Genomic DNA, 9,033 nt, shown 5'->3' on the forward strand with positions numbered 1-9,033 from the left:
AGTACACACATGTAATCCTAACACTCTATGAGGCTGACACAGGAGGATTGTAAATTTCAGCCCAGACTGAGTAACTCTATGATTTAGCAAGACTGTGTCTCAAGATAAAAATAAAAATTAAAAAATGGAAATAAAATAAATAAAAAGGGGCTGAGGATGTAGCTCAGTGCAAACCCCTGGATTCAGTCCCCAGTACCCCCCTACACACACACACACACACACACACACACCAAAAAAAAAAAAGAGGAAGAAAGGCAGGTGTGGTGGCACACTCAGCACCTGAGAGGCTGAGACTGGAGAATCTCAGCAAGTTTGACATCAGCCTGGACTACATAGTGAGATTCTGTCTCACAACGCCAAAATAAAAGAAGAAAAAAATTGGAAATGTATGCACCACTGATTGAGGGTATCAATTACTGTATTATAGGAAGAGTGCATATCCAAGGGAAAGTAGGGAGAATGTAGACACTATAATTTCACATTTAAAATAGTGATATGAAAAGTTAACTATTGTCTTAAGACTTATTTTATTCTTTTTTTTTTTCTGGTACTAGGGATCACACTCAAGACTTCGCACTTGTGAGGCAGATGTGGCACCACTGAGCTAAATCCCTGGCCCTGTCTTAAGATTTTAAATTTTTAACCTAAGTTACTTTCTACAAATTCATCTGATATGCAAAAGCAGCTATTAACTTGATGCTTAAATATTCTGATGATTTGGCTGGAAATGGTGGCACACACCTGTACAGTAATCCCAGCACTCAGGAAGCTGAGGCAGAAGGATTGCTTTGAGTTCCAGGCCAGCCTGTGCTACATAATGAGATCCTGTCTCAAAAACAAAAGAAAACTCCAATATTCTGGTTATTTAAATTCTATAGAAGTTTACCTGAAATGACTATTTTATTCCCCCCATCCCCATCCAGAGATTGAACCCAGGTCCATTGCACTGAGCTACATCCCTAGTCCTTCTTATATTTACTTTTTATTTTGAGGCAGAGTCTGACTGTCTTAGTTACTTTTCTCTTTGCAGAGACAAGATACCCAACACCCAAAGTTAAAGGAGGAAAGGTTTATTTAGCTCACAGTTTGTAGAGGTTTCATTTCCTAGTTGGCTGGCTCCAAGGTAAAGTGGCACAGCAGAGGTGCATTGCAAAGGAGAAACAGTTCATGGCAGGCAGAAGGCAGCACAGTAGTGAAGAAGCAAAGCAGCAAGCAGCAGTCAACAAGCAGAGACCCTCTTTCTGTCCCTTATATCCTATCCAAGCTACCCACTCTTAGGGCAGGTAGCACTCACACCCAGGGTGGGCTACCCTTATTGCCAGCATCACACTGTGAATCCCAGCATCACATTCTTGATTCCAGCATCACACACCCTAGGTCCAGCCACCTCTGAGAAGCCCCACCTATGACCATATGAGGCTTTGGGAAGACATCTAGATACAAGCCACAACACTGACTAAATTGCCAACCCTGTACTTGGGTTTTTTGTTTTGTTTTGTTTTTGTTTTTGTTTTTGCGGTAATGAGGATTAAACTCAGGGCCTTGCACACCATAGGCAAGCACTCTATCACTGAACTATGTCCCCAGCCCTGTTGTTTTTATTTTTTAATTTTTATTTATTTATTTTATTTACTTTTTATTTTTGGTACTGGGGATCGAACTCGGGACCTTGCGCTTTCGAGGCAGGCACCGGAACCACTGAGCTAAATCCCCGGCCCTGTTTTTAATTTTTTAATGTATTAGTGCCTATTAATTTTTTTGTTTGGTTGGTTTTTTTGAGACAAAGTCTCAATATGTAGTTCAGCTTAGCCTTGAACTCACTATATAGCCCAGGCTGGCCTCAAACTTATGGCAGTCTTCCTCCTCAGCATCCCAAGAGCTGGGATTACAGGTGTGTGACACCACGCCCAGCTAGTGCCTATTAATTTAATAAAATATTAAGTTTCAGTGCAGTATTTTCATACATGCATATAACATAGTTTGTTGGTGTCCACTCCCTATTGCCCTCCCTCACACCTCCTTCCCTCCCATCATTTCCTTCCTCTTGTGTAATAATAGTTTCCCTTCGACTCACATGCCATCTTTTTTTCTTAGATTCCATATATATTAGAGAAAACATGTAATGCTTGTCTTTCCGAGTCTGGCTTATTTCGTTTAACATCCCACTCTCCATTTCCAGTTTCTCACAAATGGAATAATTTTGATCTTCCATGTGGCTGAATCATACTCCACAGTTTCTATAGCGTACTGTCTTTATCCATCACTCTTTGTGAGCCCTCGTGCTGGCTCCAAATCTTGACTGCCATGACCTATGCTGCAGTGAACACAGGGATCACTGAGCTAAGGTGGATTTAATGCCCTCAGTATATACCAAGGTGAGGTATGGTGTGATCATGTGGTAGCTCTACCTCGAGTTTTCTGGGGAGCCTCCGTACTGATTTCCATAATGCCTCTGCTAATTTACATTCCTACCAGCAGTGTAGCAGGACCTGCCACATCTTCTCCAGCATTTGTTTTTGTATACTGTTTTATTTATTTACTTTTAGGGTATTGGGAATTGAACTCAGGGTCTTCACACTTAGCTCAACCTCACATCCTCAGCTGTCTTTGTTTATTGATTTCTTTTTTCAGTAAAAAGGAAAAAAGCCGCATGTGGTCATAGGTAGAGCTTCTCAGAGGTGGCAGGATCTAGGATGTGTGATGCTGGGATTGATTCAGGGTACAATGCTAGGATTAAGGGTGCCTCACCCTTATTCAAAGCCTTATTCAAAGCTAGCTGTGAGGACATGGAGAGGCCCATTTGCCTCAAATCACCATCTCCCTGTGTACAGGTGGACAAGAGTCTTTTACAGTGAGGAATGGGGGAGGGGAGCACAGAGAGACAATAAGACCTCCACACTTGCTTTATTACTTCAGCCAACTTCTGCTCATCCTCCTCTTGCTGGCTGGCTCATGTTGGATTGGTCTCTTGATTCCATCAAAGGTAGCTGGAGTCACCAGGTGTAATGGTGCATGCCTGTAATCCTGCACTGGGGAGGCTGAGGCAGGAGGATTGCTGTGAGTTCAAGGCCAGCCTGGGCTAGATAGTGAGTTCAAGGCCAGCTGGCACTACATAGCAAGATTCTATCTCAAAGGGGGGGGGCTAGAACATGAGCAATGAAAGACAGATATTTAAGCCTGAAAATGTGTCAGTAAAATGTTATAAAGTCAAATATAAAAGAAAGCCAAAGTCAGGGGATGTGTGACCACAACACCTGCTAAAGTGCTTTTTGCTTTTAGGCAGTCATGTGTAAGAACCTACTTTCATAATTTCTGCTTATTTTGGTAGTGTTGACACACAAGTGACTCTGAACTCGCTGCTTTCCCTCCTTATCTCCAAATGTGATTTCTTCTTTTCTGAGGGCATTGCCAGTCAACCATCTGCAGCCTTGTCCCTCTGTGCCAAGGTAGCTTTCCTGGTGGTGGTCAGTCAGAACATGTCTCATGTTGGAGGTGATGTGACAGACAATGGAGTCGGTGTCATAAAAATCCTTTTTGCCAAATTTTAGCAATAACAGAAATTTAGAAAGAACTACTTTAGGCTAAATTGATCTGGAGCTCATTGTCAAGTTGAATCCTATCTTGTAGACAGCACCCTAAAACATTAGAACTTTGACAAATAGTTACAAAGCTTACAAGCAGATATAAAACAAGCCAATAAGAGCAAAGCAAATCCATATTAACAGTGTAACTTTTGAGTGAAACATTTCTAATTAGAGACAGTTTGTTCTAAGAAAAGGTTTTTTTTGTTTTTTGGGGGTTTTTTTTGGTGCCGGGGATCAAACTCAGGACCTTGCACTTGCAAGGTAGGTGCTGGCGCCACTGAGCTAAATCCCTGGCCCAAGTATTTTTAAAGAATTACAGCCAGGCATGGTGGCACATGCCTGTAATCCCAGCACTTGGGAAGCTGAAGAAGGAGAATTGCTTCAAGTTCAAGGCCAGCCTGAACTGCATAGAGAGACCTTGCCTCAAAAAAGTAACAACAAAAAAGTAATACACAGGGATAATGTCAGAATCTGTTTAAACCAATAAAGCTTAGGATATTGACCCATGCTTAGTAAAATTTGTAGCAAAAATGTAAAAATGAGCTTTTAAATTTATAAAAATAATTTCTACTGTAAAAATATTATCTACTGTCTTGTTGGATTTAGTGTTTAAAAAACTAAGTCTTAAAAAGTTCATTTTCCATAAATATCTGTTTAAAGTTTTGTTTTACAATCCTGGTTACATAAACTACTATTATATGATTTTCTTTTATTTTAAAAAATGTAATTGGCTGGGGCCAGGGATTTAGCTTAGTGGTTTCACTGCCTGCTGCACAAGCACAAGGACCTGAGTTCGATCCCTGGTACCAAAAATAAAAAATAAAAAATAAAAAATGTAATTGGGGCCGGGGATTTAGCTCAGTGGTTTCACTGCCTGCCTTGCAAGCACAAGGTCCCGAGTTTGATCCCTGGTACCAAAAAAAATGTAATTGTCCTAAAAAATGTAATTGTCCTAGTATAATGTAGTTAGTTGTGATTGTTGTCTTAAAATACTGTAAAAGTAAATTGTTTTTCTAAATTGTTACCGTCTGTATTGCTTATAGTCATAATACTGGCAAAAGCCTTGTTCCTCCTTTATTTTTTTTACTGGGGATCGAACTTGGGACCTTGTGCTTGTGAGACAGGCAGCGGCACCACTGAACTAAATCCCTGGCCCTAAAAAGGTATGTTCTTAATTAGTAAAGTAGACATTAATTTTTGCACACTGCATTTAAAATTTTTTACAGTTCTGCATGTGTGCCTACATAATCCTGAAGGTGTTACTAAACTAATTCTTGGACTTGGGATTAGTAAGTTGTGTGCTTCCTCCCAAATAGTAATTCACATCAGTTTATAAAAAGAGAGGACTCTTAAGTATTTCCTTGCTATACCTTCCTGGCAGAACTAAGCTTGCTTCACAGAAATGTTGGCTTTCTTTAATTGGTCACTGTGTGTCTTAGTTCAAGTCTACTGTTCATTTTTATTGTTTTGAGACAGTCTCACTAAGTTACTAAATTACCCAGGCTGAGGTTGAACTTTCCATCCTCCTTCCTCAGTGCCACCACCCCAGCTTCCTTATATTTTGATTGTGGCATAAATACAACCCATGATAAACAAACATGCCTGATTATTAGATATGTTTACATTAGGAATAATATCAGCTAGATGTAGTGGATCACACTTGTGATCCCAATACTGGGGAGGCTGAGGCAGGAGGATCAGCATGAGTTCAGCACCAGCCTGGGGTACATAGTGAGTTCAGGGGCAGCCTGAACTGCATAACAAGACCCTGTCTCAAAAGAGAGAGAGAGAGAGAGAGAGAGAGAGAGAGAGAGAGAGAGGTGAGGGCGAGGGAGAGGAGGGGAAAGGAATGTAAAGAGAATTAAGATGTGTTATGTACATGTACCAACTTCCCATGAGAACGTAATCATTATGTACTATAAACATTTACCAATAAAAATAAAAATTTAAATTTAATAAAAGGGAGAAATAGACAAATGCACAATCACAATCAGAGGTTTTAATATCCTGTGATCAATAGTTGATAATACAAATTGATAGGTTTGCACTTCCAACCAAAATGGAATAATGGAATTGGATTTGCCCTCCTTCCTGAAAGAATTAAAAATTTAGATAAATAGATGAAAAAACAAATCTCTAAATATTGGACCTCTGCTGGGCGTGGTGGCACACACCTATAATCTCAGCACTCGAGAGGCTGAGGCAAGAGGATCACTGTGAGTTTGAAGCCAGCCTGAACTACATAGCGAGAATCTGTCTCAAAAAACAAAACAAAACATAACAAAACAAAACAACAAAAAAGAGAGAAGATATTGGATCTCAGATAATGAGGGAAAGTGATCCCTGAGAGAGGAAAACCAAACCTGGTGACCTTTACGATTGCCCAGCTGACTGCCTGGACACAGGGCCAACTCAGGATGAAGCATCAGAATATTACACTAAGTGACATAAGCCAGACACAGGACAGACAGTGCATAAGTCCACTCAGCTGAAGTGTCTAGAAGAGGAACATTTGTAGATATAAGGTCGCATAGATGTTAGGAGGGGTGGGGGCATGGGAGAATGGGGGGTTATTGCTTAATAGGTAGAGTTTCTGTTTGGGATGATGACAAAGTTCTGAAAAGAGTAGTAATGGTTACACAACACTGCATATGTACATGTGAAGTATGACTGCTTGGGAGTCTCCAGACAGACCACCGACTGAAGGACCCTAGTTAGCAAGACAGACTCCATATTGCTGCTGAACAACCCACCTGCCTGCCCTTTAGATGAACTTAGAAGGAGGGAGCTTAGAAACCTCCTCCCCTTAGAAAGTCTCTTTAGAAACAACAATTAATCAACTATTGTTTTACAAATGTTCTAACAGCAGGACGTTCCTCTTCTGTACCTTTCGCTTGCTTTGCTAGTTCTATCCCATAGTGGGGCCTAGAAACTGTTGGCCTCAAAGGTGTATAAAACATGTTAGTCTCCCCCCAGTCGGGGCTCGAGTCCGACGCTCGGCTCGGGTCCTGGCCGATAATAAACTCCTGTGTGGATTTAATATCGGTCTCTGGTTGGTTCTTTCTCGCTGAGTGTAACACCGACTACACTGAGTAGGAGCAAAATCAGCTTTAATGCCGGCAGCTTCAAGAGATTTAAATTGCCTTGAAAGCGTCAAATAGGAGTTTACTCTCATTTTTATACCTTTATGTTTCTATGGGAGGGGAAAACAGCAACCGTAGTCAATGGAGAAACACCCATCAATCTAAGCATAATTACAGAAGCAGAGGGGCAATGAAGGGGGGAGCAGGAGGTTTGGCAGGGCTTTCTGAGATCGCCTTGCTCTAGTGAGTTTGCATTACAATAGTGACTATAGTTACAATATATCTTTCTCAGCAAGCATAGTTACACAGTTAACCCATAGTCGCCCATTTTTACACCGGGAGACAGTTTTCGCCCTCACGTGTGTGTGTGTGTGTGTGTGTGTGTGTGTGTGTGTGTGTGTGTGTTACTAGGGATAGAGCCCAGGGCTTTTGCGGAGTTGCTCACTTGACCGAGATCGCACATGATGTAGGTGCTCACATGACCGATTGCTTCCATTAGCAGAAGTAGTTCTGGTTGTCGCCTACCAACCATCTCCCCCTAGCTGGCTGAGGGAGGAAGGAAGAAAAATTACCTGGTATCTTTTTTGTTGTTGTTTTTGAAGAAAAACATTTATTGGTACATTTTAGATATATAATGATCACATTCGTCATAGGGAATTTGTACCTGTACATGATATATCTTGCTTTTTCTTTTTTTTCCCATTCCTCTCCACTCCCATCAACCCCTCTTCCCCTCCTTATTTACAAAAGCTTTGTTTCTATTTTTTCCTTCTATTCTCTTTGTTTCCTTGTCCCTTCTTTCCTTTTCCCCTCCCACCTCCCTTGATCCCCTTCTCACTCGAACATTTTCTTCCCATTTCCCAATATCTATTATACATTTTGGTCCTTATTTCCATTTTTGGTTTCTCACACCAAAGACACAATGGGGTATTTACACATGTGTATCCAATTTATCTCACGTAAGAGTATGGTCTCAAGGTGTATCCATTTAGCTAGAAAAGTCTCAAACTTATTGTCCTTTATGGCAGAACAGTACTTCATTGTATGAAAAACCCACATCTTCTTTATCCATTTATTGGTTGATTACCTGGTGTTTTTAGAGCCACATTAAAACTGCATTGAGCCAAACTTGCCACCAAGAGCCCAACAGTCACCATGATGCTGAGTACAGGAAGGCAGGGAGCCTGCCCTGGTCCTGCTCGGCTGATGACAGATGCAGTTCTTCTCTGATTCCAAAATCCAGAATGGCACATCAGGTATGGATATAGTAGCATTGGCAGAGGTTTGAAAGGATGAGGTAGGGTGTGTATGGTGGAGGCTATGATGACTATGGTGCCTCTAATGATGGCTATGGCTTTGGGTCTGATAGGTTGGAAGAGACCTCAATTACTATTTCTCAGGAATGTCTTATCATAGATATGGAGATGCTGGGTCTAGTTTCCAGAGCACCATCGGGCACTGTGTACATATGAGGGGGTTGCCTTACAGAGCCCCTGAGAACGATATTTATAATTTTTCTCACCTCCTAACCCCATGAGAGTACACACTGAAAATGGACCTGATGGCAAGGTTACCAGTGAGGCAGACATTGACCTTGCTACTCATGAAGATGTGGTGGCAACTATGGCAAAAGATAAAGCTAATTTGCAACACAGATATGTGGAGCTCTTCTTGAATTCTACCACAGGAACAAGTGCAAGGGCTTGTGATCACAGCTTTGTAGCATTCTTTCTGAATTCTGCAGCAGGGGCAAGTGGCGGTGCTTATGGTAGCCAAATGATGGGAGGGATGGGCTTATCTAACCAGTCTATTTATGGGGGTCCTGCTAGCCAACAGCTGAGCAGTGGTTATGAAGGTGCTTGTGGTGGTCAGAGCAGTATGAGTGGATATGACCAAGTTCTGCAGGAAAACTCCAGTAACTATCATTCAAACCTTGCTTAGGTAGAGGAGGAACACTAAGTAGCTACTATAGAAATAAAAGCTGTGCATTGTGGGAGAGGGGTGTCTAGTATATCTAGTACAATTGGTAAGTGGAAAATATAATTGGTTCTGATTGCTCTTGGTCAGCTAGCTTGCCTGTCCTCCCTTTCTTACTCTCCTTCTCTTTGCCTCTTTCCTCTCTTCCTTTTCTTTTTTTTCTCTCTCTTTCTCCCTTTTTAAGAAAACAAAAATTAAGTTTAACAGTTTTGCATTACATGCGTGTGGTTCATACTTACTGTAAAGTGGAAATCAAGATTGTTTTAAAACTTAAATAATTCTGAAACTGAGATATCATCTAGGATGTAATAACAACGTTCAGTTATTATTTTTTTGGTACCGGGGATCGAACTCGGGACCTGCACTTGTGAGGCAGGTGGTGGAACCAC

The 9,033-nt window shown here is 41.2% G+C and overlaps 1 pseudogene; it reads left to right on the forward strand.

Moving 5' to 3' along the window:
• The first annotated feature begins 7,128 nt into the window (after positions 1 to 7,128).
• LOC147824391 (heterogeneous nuclear ribonucleoprotein H2-like) lies at positions 7,129 to 8,608 on the forward strand (annotated as a pseudogene).
• The last annotated feature ends 425 nt before the right edge of the window (positions 8,609 to 9,033 follow it).

The sequence above is a fragment of the Heterocephalus glaber genome, unplaced genomic scaffold (assembly GCF_053883595.1).
Source record: "Heterocephalus glaber isolate CG9 unplaced genomic scaffold, H.glaber_assembly_v1.0 deba00001546, whole genome shotgun sequence".
Lineage (NCBI taxonomy): Eukaryota > Metazoa > Chordata > Mammalia > Rodentia > Bathyergidae > Heterocephalus > Heterocephalus glaber.